At 40.0% G+C, this 11,898-nt stretch overlaps 1 non-coding gene across 1 annotated transcript; it reads left to right on the forward strand.

The window, feature by feature from the left end:
* Positions 1 to 998: 998 nt before the first annotated feature.
* Positions 999 to 1,106, forward strand: LOC112725446 (small nucleolar RNA R71). The gene has a single exon (XR_003164555.1). It is a non-coding gene; the product is annotated as a small nucleolar RNA R71 (small nucleolar RNA).
* The last annotated feature ends 10,792 nt before the right edge of the window (positions 1,107 to 11,898 follow it).

The raw sequence follows: 11,898 nt of genomic DNA on the forward strand, positions 1-11,898 counted from the left end.
TTCCTCTTCAACATCTTCTACTTCCACTACCTCTTCAGTTGAGGCTTGTTCTGGTGAGCTTGGCTCCTCCTGATTCCTCTCTTGCAGTGTGGTTCCGGACGTTAGGGTGATGGCATTAATGCCACCCTTTGGATTGGGTAATGGTTGAGAGGGGATTCCATTGGAGCTCAAAGGCTGGTTATTGGAGTTATTCATTGAGCCAGTCTGTGAGACAAGAGCTTGCAGGTAGAGTTCAGACCATTTAGTGTAGCATAAAGGTTATTTTCCATGGTCTGTTGTCTCCGATCAATGGAGTGTAGTAAATCATCATTAGAAGATGAGGAAGGATAAGTAATTTGAGAGGTCTGCTGTTGGGTATTCTGTGGTCCTTGGGATTGCCTCAAGTGAGGTGCTCTGTAAGGCTGGTTCTGGTTCTGCTGCCTATTGTTATTATTATTCCACCTCTGATTTCCCTAATTGTCTCTTCTTCCTCTGTTGTTGTTGTCCCTCCAATTCTGGTTAGAATTGTCCTGCCATCCATGGCTGTAATTGCCACCTTGATTGTACCCTTGGTTTGGGCGGTCATAGAAGTTATGAGTGGCTGCCACGGTGTTGTCTTCCTGCTGGAGCTGCGAACATTCATCAGTATATTGGCTATAATTAGCACAGATTCTGCAAACTCTCTGTGGGACTAACTGTTGGCTTTGCTGTGGTGGAGAAGGTTGGGCTTGCTGAACTTGTTGTTGATTCAATTGCATCTGCTTCAGCAAGTTGGTCATTTCACAGATACTCTGAGTTAGAGCAGCAGTCTCTCTGCTAGAGGATACTTCTGCAACGGCTTTTGAACGACCTTGTTTCTGCCTGTGATTCCAAGTAGATTCAGCTAAGTCGCTGATCAATTGCCATGCCTCATCAGTGGTCTTGTACTTTTTCATAAACCCATTGCTAGCACTTTCCAATGTGGTCTTATCTTGGGGCCTCATGCCCTGTGTGACGTAACCGAGTAATACTATCTTGTCAATCATATGGTGGGGGCAAGCTTCCAGAAGATTATTGAAGCGCTCCCAGTATTCATAGAGAGTTTCGGATTCATCCTGAACAATCATGGAAATGTCTTTCCTCAGTTTATCAGTAACTTCAGCTGGAAAGAATTTTTCCAAAAATTCTCTTCTAAGTGTATCCCTGTTGGATACAGTTGCTGCGAGTTGAGTGTAGTACCACTCTCTCGCCTTTCCCTTAAGAGAGAACGGGAAGGCTTTTAGCAAAATAGAAGTTTCATTCGCACCATCACGCCTGATAGTAGAACAGGCTGCTTGAAAATCTCTCAGGTGCTTGATAGGCTCTTGAGCAGGTAAGCCATGAAACTTAGGCATCAAATTGAGCAGTGCAGTCTTTATTTCAAAGTCTGTAGCCACCGCTGGATGATGCGCTTGAAACGGTTGCATTGTAAAATCAAGGGCTCCAGCCTCTTGGATAGTAACTCTCCTAGGTGCTGCCATGTCACCTATACGTAAATCAACCGAATCAGTAGAACGGGGGCTGGTTTCTTCCTCAAATGACATTTCAGATCCGCCCTCAGAGAGGACTAACCGACGCCAAGCTTGCCTTATTCGTGAAATAGTTCTTTCAATCTCAGGATCGAATACTGGTAAGCTTGGATCAGGAAGTGAACGCGTCATCTAACGAAAGAAACAAGCAGCTCATAGCAGCAAAATAAAATAAAATGCAAATAAAAAAATTCCAATTAATAACTTTAGCACTCTATTGCAACTCCCCGGCAATAGCACCAAAAATTGACGTGGCGGAAATTGGCGAGTCAAGAATTGTTATAAAATATGCGTTGCAAGTATAGTTCTTAACCAACCAGAAATCCGCTTATCAATTTAGAAGGGTTGTCACAAAAATTAAAATTAAAATACTGGAAGTATGAATCCCAGGTCATCTCCCAATGAGTTACAGAAATGTGTGCTATTTTATTAATCAGATGTTTTCAAAAAGAGTTTGAGTTGAATAAACAGGAAATTAAATTGGAGAAATTAAGTAATTTAAGCAAAGGCCTTGACTGGGAGTAGATTAGTTGGAAGCCCTATTCTTGTTGCAGTACTCTAAAGATTAATTGATAATTGAAGGTTGTTCTGTTTAGTTATCCCTTACTAGGTAAGGGAAAGTCAAACAAGATGGAATGCTATTTCTATTCACAAGTCCCAATACCCTTACTTGGAAGGACTGGCGTTAGTGACTAGAGAGCAATCCAACAATAAACCCAATTACAATTTCTCTTTTGAGCATTCCAACTCAAGGGTTCCTTTCAATCAACTCCCCATCAAGTTAGGGAACTACTCGCTCATTGTGAATGTAGAACTCATAACATAGGGAAGGGAATTAAAGAAAGACATGATAAATAAAACTCAAAGGAATCAATTAAAAATAAAAGTAACTCTTGTATTAATAAATTCTAAAATAATCCAATAGTAAAATTGAGTAAATTAAAGGACATGAAAGAGTAAAGCCAAGTAAAGAAAACGAACTAGAATGACGAAGTCTTGATGAGGTAATAACTCTTCTCAATATCCCAATGCAAAGAACAATAGAAATTAAAATCCTAAGAACTATGAATGTGTAGAGAGAGAAAACCTCGAAGAGGAGTAAAACTAGATCTAAAAACTTAAAACTGTGTAGAATGAATGTTGTTTTGGTTTCTGCATGTTCTCTGGCTCTAGTCTGCTTTTATGGGCCGAAAACTGGGTCAAAACATGGCCCAAAATCGCCCCCAACGAATTCTGCAGATTATGCAGATCGCGCACGTCACGCGATCGCATCATTCATGCGGACGCGTCATTCGGCGTTTTGCTTTGCCACGCGGGCACGTCGTCCACGCCTCCGCGTTACTTGTGCTATTCCAATCCGCGTGGTCACGTGAGCTATGCGGCGCGTCACTGCGATTTCCTCTCATTCGCGCGGTCGCGCGAGCCATGCGGCCGCGTCACTTCTCGCTGGTCATCTCCTCAATTTCTTGTGTTCCTTCTATTTTTGCAAGCTTTCTTTCCAATCTCCAACTCATTCATGGCCTATAAAGCCTGAAACACTTAACACACAGATCACGGCATCGAATGGAATAAAGGAGAATTAAAATACATAATTAAAAGTCTCTAGGAAGCAAGTTTTTAATCATGTAATAATTTTAGGAAGAAAATATAAATGCATGCTAATCATATGAATAAGTGGGTAAAGATCATGATAAAACCACACAATTAAACACATTATAAACCATAAAATAGTGGTTTATCAAGAAGCTCTCACTTCTCTCTAGGACTAGGATTAGGATTAGGTTTCGGTCAAAAATCTTAGATCTAGGTTTTAATTCATGCTTTCATCTACTTCTACTCTTCATTTCTTTGTTGTTACATTCATCATTCTTCTACTCTTTTGATGTAATTTCCTTTATGTTGTTTCTATGCTTTGATGTAGATCTACTTTTGTTCATTCTATTTTCTTTCAATTCAATTTGAGGTAATTCATGATAATTGTGTTTCTTTTGATTGTTGTTATTAATTCCTTGCAATAATTGTTGTTAGATTTCATTGTTGTTGCCAATTTACTATGTTTTCCTTTTATGCCTTCCAAGTGTTTGATGAAATACTTGGTAGGATTTTAGTATAGGTTTTATTCCTCTTGGCCTAGGTAGAGTAATTAGTGACGCTTGAGTTATCTAATTCCTTTGTTGATTGACAATTAGAAGTTGCTAATTGATTTGGATACCACTAAAGCTAGTCTTTCCCTTGGAAGTTGGCTAGGACTTGTGGAATCAAGTTAATTCATCCACTTGACTTCCCTCCATGGTTAGAGGTTAACTAAGTGGTAGCAATGGACAGTTCTCATCAAAATTGAGGAGGATAATTAGGATAGGACTTCCAATTCTCATACCTTGCCAAGAGATTTGTTAGTTGTTAGTATATTTCTTTTGCCACTTAAAATTCTTGTCTAAAATCTCAAAAACCCCAAACATACCTCACAACCAATAACAAGACACTTTGTTGCAATTCCTAGGGAGAAGGACCCGAGGTTCCAATACTTCGGTTTAAAAATTTAGGGGTTTGTTTTAGTGACAAATAATCTTTTGTATGAAAGGGTTATTTGTTGGTTTAGAAACTATACTTTACAACGAGACTTCATTAGTGAAATTCTAAACCGTAAAAAATCCGATCATCAATCCTTCAAAAATTGAAGCAGTGGTGCAATGGGAACCACCAACGACCATTACAGAAGTTCGGAGTTTTCTCGGACTTGCTGGATATTACCGGAGGTTCATCAAAGGGTTTTCGCAGATAGACTTACCTTTGACTTACCTTACATGAAAGGAAGTTCTGTTTGTCTGGACAGCTGAGTGTGATAGAAGTTTCAAGATGCTCAAGGAAAAGCTAACAACTGCACTTATTTTGCATCTCATGACATTTTAGATCAAAACTTTTTACTTTTTGATGGCATGAGTCTCTAAACTCTATTGTTGGGGGTGAGGAGCTCTGCTGCGTCTCGATGAAATAATTGCATAGAAACAAGCATTAATTGCATTAATTCATCGAGACGCAGCAGATCTCCTCACCCCAACACTGGAGTTTAGAGACTCATGCCATCAAAGAGTACAAATTTTTGATCTAAAATGTCATGAGATACAAAATAAATCTCTAAAAGTTGTTTAAATACTAAACTAGTAACCTAGGTTTACAGAAAATGAGTAAACTATGATAGATAGTGCAGAAATCCACTTCTGGGGCCCACTTGGTATGTGCTGGGGCTGAGACTTAAGCTTCTCACGTGCTTGGGCTATTTTGGGTGTTCAACGCCGGGTTGTAACCTGTTTCTGGCGTTGAACTCCAACTTGTAACTTGTTTTTGGCGCTGGACGCTAGACTGCAACATGAAACTGGTGTTGAACGCCAGTTTACGTCATCTATCCTTGAGCAAAGTATGGACTATTATATATTGCTGAAAAGCCCTGGATGTCTACTTTCCAACTCAATTTGAAGCGCGCCAATTGGATTATTGCAGCTCCAGTAAATCCATTCTGAGTGCTGAGAGGTCAGAATCCAACAGCATCAGCAGTCCTTTTTCAGCCTGAATCAGATTTTTGCTCAGCTCCCTCAATTTTAGCCAGAAAATACCTGAAATTATAGAAAAACACACAAACTCATAGTAAAGTCTAGAAATATGAATTTTGCATAAAACTAATGAAAATATACTAAAAACTAACCAAATCATACTAAAAACTATATGAAATTAACCCCAAAAAGCGTATAAAATATCCGCTCATCACAACACCAAACCTAAACTGTTGCTTGTCCCCAAGCAACTAGACAAATAAAATAGAATACAAATAAGTCACGAAGCAATAATATCTCAGAGTTCTTGAGTGAAGCTCAGATTCTAATTAGATGAGCGGGACTAGTAGCTTTTTGCTTCCGAACAGTTTTGGCATCTCACTTTATCCATTGAAGTTCAGAATGATTAGTATCTATAGGAACGTAGAATTCAGATAATGTTATTGATTCTCCTAGTTCATTATGTTGATTCTTGAATAGAGCTACTTTATGAGTCTTGGCCGTGGCCCTAAGCACTTTGTTTTCCAGTATTACCACCGGATACATAAATGCCACATACACATAATTGGGTGAACCTTTTCGGATTGTTACTCAGCTTTGCTAAAGTCCCCAATTAGAGGTGTCCAGGGTTCTTAAGCACACTCTTCTTTTTTCTTTGAACCTTGACTTTAACCGCTCAGTCTCAAGTTTTCACTTGACACCTTCACGCCACAAGCACATGGTTAGGGACAACTTGGTTTAGCCGCTTAGACCAGGATTTGATTCCCTTAGGCCCTTCTATCCACTGATGCTCAAAGCCTTGGATCCTTTTTATTACCTTTGCCTTTTGGTTTTAAGGGCTATTGGCTTTTTCTGCTTGCTTTTTCTCTCTCTTTTTTTTTTGGCAAGCTTTGTATTCACTGCTTTTTCTTGCTTCAAGAATCATTTTTATGATTTTTCAGATTATCAATAACATGTCTCATGTTCATCATTCTTTCAAGAGCCAACATATTTAACATTCAAGAACATCAAATTCCAAAGACATATGCTCTGTTCAGGCATTCATTCAGAAGGCAGAAAGCATTACCACCACATATAAATAATTAGAATTTCTTTTATTAAAAATTCGAAAAATATTGCCTCCTTATTCTAAAGAAAATCTTCTATTTTATTCATGTTTAATGATGATGAGAAAAATAAATTATAGCTTAATTGGAGATAAAATAACTACTAATTACTACTATAACTTCTAAGGTAAAACTCAAATAAGAACAATTATCACAGAGTTAAGGCTAAGATTAGAACTCAACAACCTTGAGTTTGGGATGTGGATGTTCCTCTAGTCTGTGGCGTGCTTGGTCCTTCAAGAGATAACTTCTGACGCTTTAGTTCCTTTAAGTCACGCCCTTGCTCTTCTTGTTCCCTGAGCAGTTTGCAGAGCATACTGTTTTGATTTTGCTGTTCTTACTTTATTTGGTCCATAGATTCTTGCAACTTGGTAACAAATGCTTTAAGCTGTTCCCAATATTCAAATTGAGGGACTTCCGGGAGAAATTCTTGTGCCCTCCTCTTGATGGGGTCATCCTGCACTTGTTGTTTTTCCATTGTGGTTTTAGTGATTGGTTGCTCCACTGAGATGTACTCCGTTATTCCCATCCTTACTCCAGCATCTTTGCAGAGCATAGAGATTGGGCTTGGATAAGCCAACCTGGCATCTTTGGAGTTCTTGTTTGCAAGTATGTAAAATTCAGATGGAATTAGTTGATGAACTTCCACTTCTTTTCCCAACATAATGCAATGGATCATTACTGCTTTTTTAACGGTGACTTCAGAAAGGTTGCTAGTGGGCAATATAGAACGCCCAATGAAGTCCAGCCTTCCTCTGGCGACTAGTTTGAGATCTTCTCTCTTGAGTTGATTTGGGACACCCTTGCTGCTGGTGGTCCACCTGGCTCCAGGGATGCATATATCCTCTAGAATCTTATCCAGGCCCTTGTTTGTTCTCATCATTCTCCTATTGAAGGAGTCTGGGTCATCTTTCAGCTGAGGTAGCTTAAAGATCTCCCTGATTTTGTCAGGGTGGATGTGAACAATCTTTCCTCTAACCACAGTCCGATAGTCATAGAGGGCAGTTCCAGATATTCTTTGCCTGTCTGTTTGCCACAGATTAGCGTAGAACTCCTGAACCATATTCCTTTCCACTTTTGTTTCAGGATTAGCTAGGACTTCCCAGTTCCTGTTTCGAATCTGCTCTTGGATCTCTGGATATTCATCTTCTTTCAGATCGAACTTGACTCCCAGGATCACTGATCTTAGACCCATTATTTTATAGTAATGGTCTGAATGTTCTTTGGTTAAGAACTTCCCTTGATTCCAAAGTGGTTTTGGAATACTCTCTTTCTTGCCTCTTGGAGTCGGTTGTTTTCCTTTAGGAGCCATGATCTTAGTGGGTATGGTTTAGTGATCACGGATAAACACACCAAACTTAGAGGTTTACTTGTCCTCAAGCAAAAGAAAAGAAAGGAGAGGGATAGAAGGAGAGCTAGTGTCGAATGGTGGATGAGAGGAGGGAGGCCGAATGTGGATTTAAAAGGGAGGGGGTGGGTTTTCGAATATTTTAAAAAGATAAGATAGAAGATATAATTTATAAAAAAGATAAGTATGATATGAAAAGATATGAAAGATATTTGAAAAAGATAAATTTGGATTTTGAAAAAGATAATGTGCAGATTTGAAAAAGATATTGATGAGTTGAAAAGATTTTAGAAGGAAAAGAGATAGATTTGTTTTGGAAAATTTGAAAAAGAGTTTGATTGGATTGAAAAAGAATTTGTGTTTATGGATTAAGATACAATTGATATTTTTAAAGTAGGGTTTTTAGAAATTAGGATTTTTAGAAATTAGGGTTTGTAACATGTTTATGCAAGATATCATGAATTGAAACATGAAAATTAAAATTAAAATAAAAAATGTGAAATAAAAACGAATTTACCTCCTCCCCACCATCCTGGCGTTAAACGCCCAAATGTTGCTTCTCCTGGGCGTTCAACGCCCAGCTGTTGCTTCTTTCTGGCGTTGAACGCCAGGAACTCCTTTGTCACTGGGCATTTTTCTAAACGCCCAGGATGCTGTCAATCTGGCGTTGAACGCCCAGAAGGTGCTTCTTTTAGGTGTTCAACGCCCAAAAGATGCTTCTTTCTGGCGTTTAACGCCCAGATGGCTATCCTTACTGGCGTTCAATGCCCAGTCGATGCTTCTTTTGGGCGTTGAACGCCCAAAACAGCCTTCTACTGGTGTTTTCTTGGCAGTGAGCTCCTTTTTCCTGTTTTATGCTCTGAATCCTTCTGTAGCCCTGTGAACTTATACAATTGATTCTTTACCTTGTTAATATTAAGCTCATGCAATTAAAATAAAACATAGAATCAAATAATAGAAAAAGTTAGCTAATGGCTGAGTTGCCTCCCAGCAAGCGCTTCTTTATTGTCTTTAGCTGGACCTTGCTGAGCTTTTAATCTAGCCTCAGCCTTGAGCACTCTTGCTCAATATTGCCTTCAAGATAGTGCTTGATTCTCTGTCCATTGACAATGAACTTCTTATTAGAATCAATATCTTGAAGCTCCACATAACCGTATGGTGATACACTTGTAATCATATATGGTCCCCTCCACCGGGATTTCAGTTTCCCGGGGAATAGCCTGAGCCTAGCGTTAAACAACAGAACCTTTTGTCCTGGTTCAAAGATTCTAGATGACAGCTTTCTGTCATGCCACCTTTTTTATTTCTCTTTATAAAGCTTGGCATTTTCGAAAGCAGTGAATCTGAATTCCTCTAGCTCATTCAGCTGGAGCAATCTTTTTTCTCCAGCTAATTTGGCATCAAAGTTTAGGAATCCGGTTGCCCAGTAGGCCTTATGTTCCAGTTCCACGGGCAGGTGACAAGCCTTACCATACACAAGTTGGTATGGAGAGGTCCCTATAGGAGTCTTGAATGCTGTTCTGTAAGCCCACAGAGCATCATCCAAGCTTCGTGCCCAATCCTTTCTACGGGTACTTACAGTCCGTTCCAGGATTCTTTTTAGTTCTCTGTTAGAAATTTCAGCTTGCCCATTTGTCTGTGGATGATATGGAGTCACCACCTTGTGGGGAATCCCATACCGAACCATGGTAGAGTAAAGCTGTTTGTTGCAGAAGTGAGTGCCCCCATCACTGATTAGTACCCTAGGGATACCAAACCTGCTGAAGATATGTTTCTGGAGGAACTTCAGCACTGTTTTAGTATCATTGGTGGGTGTGGCAATGGCCTCTACCCATTTTGATACATAGTCAACTGCCACCAGAATATAAGTGTTTGAGTATGATGGTGGGAAAGGCCCCATGAAATCAATACCCCATACATCAAACAGCTCAATCTCCAAGATTCCTTGTTGAGGCATGGCGTAACCATGAGGCAAATTACCAGCTCTCTAGCAACTGTCACAGTTACGTACAAACTCTCGGGAATCTCTGTAAAGTGTAGGCCAGTAGAAACCACATTGGAGGATCTTGGTGGCTGTACGCTCACCTCCGAAATGACCTCCATATTGTGACCCATGGCAATGCCATAAGATCCTTTGTGCTTATTCTTTAGGCACACACCTACAGATTATGCCGTCTGCACATCTCTTAAAGTAGTACTTTGCATCGGTAATTAATTTTTTCTTTTGTTGCCTGTTGTACTCCTTGGGTATGAACCTTGCAGCTTTATAGTTTGCAATGTCTGCAAACCATGGTATTTCCTGAATGGCAAACAAATGCTCATCCGGAAAGGTCTTAGAGATTTCAAGAGAGGGGAAGGACGTCTCTTCCACTGGCTCTATCCGGGACAGATGATCAGCCACTTGGTTCTCTGTTCCTTTTCTGTCTCTTATTTCTATATCAAACTCTTGCAAAAGCAACACCCATCTTATGAGCCTGGGTTTTGAATCTTGCTTTGTGAGTAGATATTTAAGAGCAGCATGGTCAGTGTACACAATCACTTTTGATCCTACTAAGTATGATCTAAACTTGTCAATGGCATAGGCTACTGTAAGTAATTCCTTTTCTGTGGTTGTGTAATTTTTCTGGGCATCATTTAAAACACGGCTAGCATAATAAATGACATGCAGAAGCTTGTCATGCCTTTGCCCCAGTACTGCACCAATGGCGTGATCACTGGCATCACATATTAATTCGAATGGTAATGTCCAGTCTGGTGTAGAGATAATTGGTGCTGTGACCAGTATAGCTTTCAGAGTTTCAAACGCCTGCAGGCACTCTGTGTCAAACACAAATGGTGTGTCAGCAGATAGCAGGTTGCTTAGAGGTTTTATAATTTTTGAAAAATCCTTTATAAACCTCCTATAGAATCCTGCATGCCCCAGAAAGCTTCTGATTGCCTTAACATTGACAGGTGGTGGTAATTTTTCAATTACTTCCACTTTAGCTTGATCCACCTCTATTCCCTTATTCAAAATTTTATGCCCAAGGACAATTCCTTCAGTCACCATAAAGTGACATTTTTCCCAGTTTAAAACCAGGTTGGTCTCTTGGCATCTTTTCAGAACCAGTATCAGGTGATCAAGACAGGAGCTAAATGAGTCTCCATATACTGAGAAGTCATCCATGAAGACTTCCAGAAATTTTTCCACCATATCAGAGAAAATAGAGAGCATGCATCTCTGAAAGATTGCAGGTGCATTACACAGCCCAAATGGCATCCTTCTGTAAGCAAACACTCCAGATGGACATGTGAATACTGTTTTCTCTTGATCCTGGGGATTTACTACAATTTGGTTGTAGGCTGGATAGCCATCCAAAAAGCAGTAATAATCATAACCTGCTAGTCTTTTAGCATCTGGTCTATGAATGGTAAAGGAAAATGGTCCTTTCTGGTGGCTGTATTGAGCCTTCTGTAGTCAATACACATGCGCCACCCTATAACTGTTCTTGTAGGAACCAGTTCATTTTTTTCATTATGAACCACTGTCATGCCTCCCTTTTTAGGGACAACTTGGACAGGGCTCACCCAGGAGCTATCAGAAATAGGATAAATAATCCCAGCCTCTAGTAATTTGGTGACCTCTTTCTGCACCACTTCCTTCATGGCTGGATTAAGCCGCCTCTGTGGTTGAACCACTGGCTTAGCATTGTCTTCCAATAAGATCTTGTGCATGCATCTAGCTGGGCTTATGCCCTTAAGGTCACCTATAGACCACCCAAGAGCTGTCTTGTGTGTCCTTAGCACTTGAATTAGTGCTTCCACTTCCTGTGGATTTAAAGCAGAGCTTATGATTACTGGAAAAGTGTCACCTTCTTCCAGAAATGCATATTTCAGGGATGGTGGTAATGGCTTGAGCTCAGGTTTAGGAGGTGTTTCCTCTTCCTGAGGAAGTTTCAGAAGTTCTTTCAATTCTTCTGAATCCTCCAAATCAGGCTGAACATTCTTAAAGATGTCTTCCAGCTCTGATTCGAGACTCTCAGCCATGTTGATCTCCTCTACCAAAGAGTCAATAAGATCAACTTTCATGCAGTCTTTTGGTGTGTCTGGATGCTGCATGGCCTTGATAGCATTCAACTTAAACTCATCCTCATTGACTCTCAGGGTTATTTCCCCCTGTTGGACATCAATGAGAGTTCGTCCAGTTGCTAGGAAGGGTCTTCCTAGGATGAGAGTAGCACTCTTGTGCTCCTCTATTTCCAGCACTACAAAGTCAGTGGGAAAGGCGAATGGCCCAACCCTAACAATTATGTCCTCAATCACGCCTGATGGGTATTTAATGGAGCCATCAGCAAGTTGGAGACATATCCGAGTTGGTTTAACTTCTTCAG

The sequence above is a fragment of the Arachis hypogaea genome, chromosome 11, assembly GCF_003086295.3.
Source record: "Arachis hypogaea cultivar Tifrunner chromosome 11, arahy.Tifrunner.gnm2.J5K5, whole genome shotgun sequence".
NCBI lineage: Eukaryota > Viridiplantae > Streptophyta > Magnoliopsida > Fabales > Fabaceae > Arachis > Arachis hypogaea.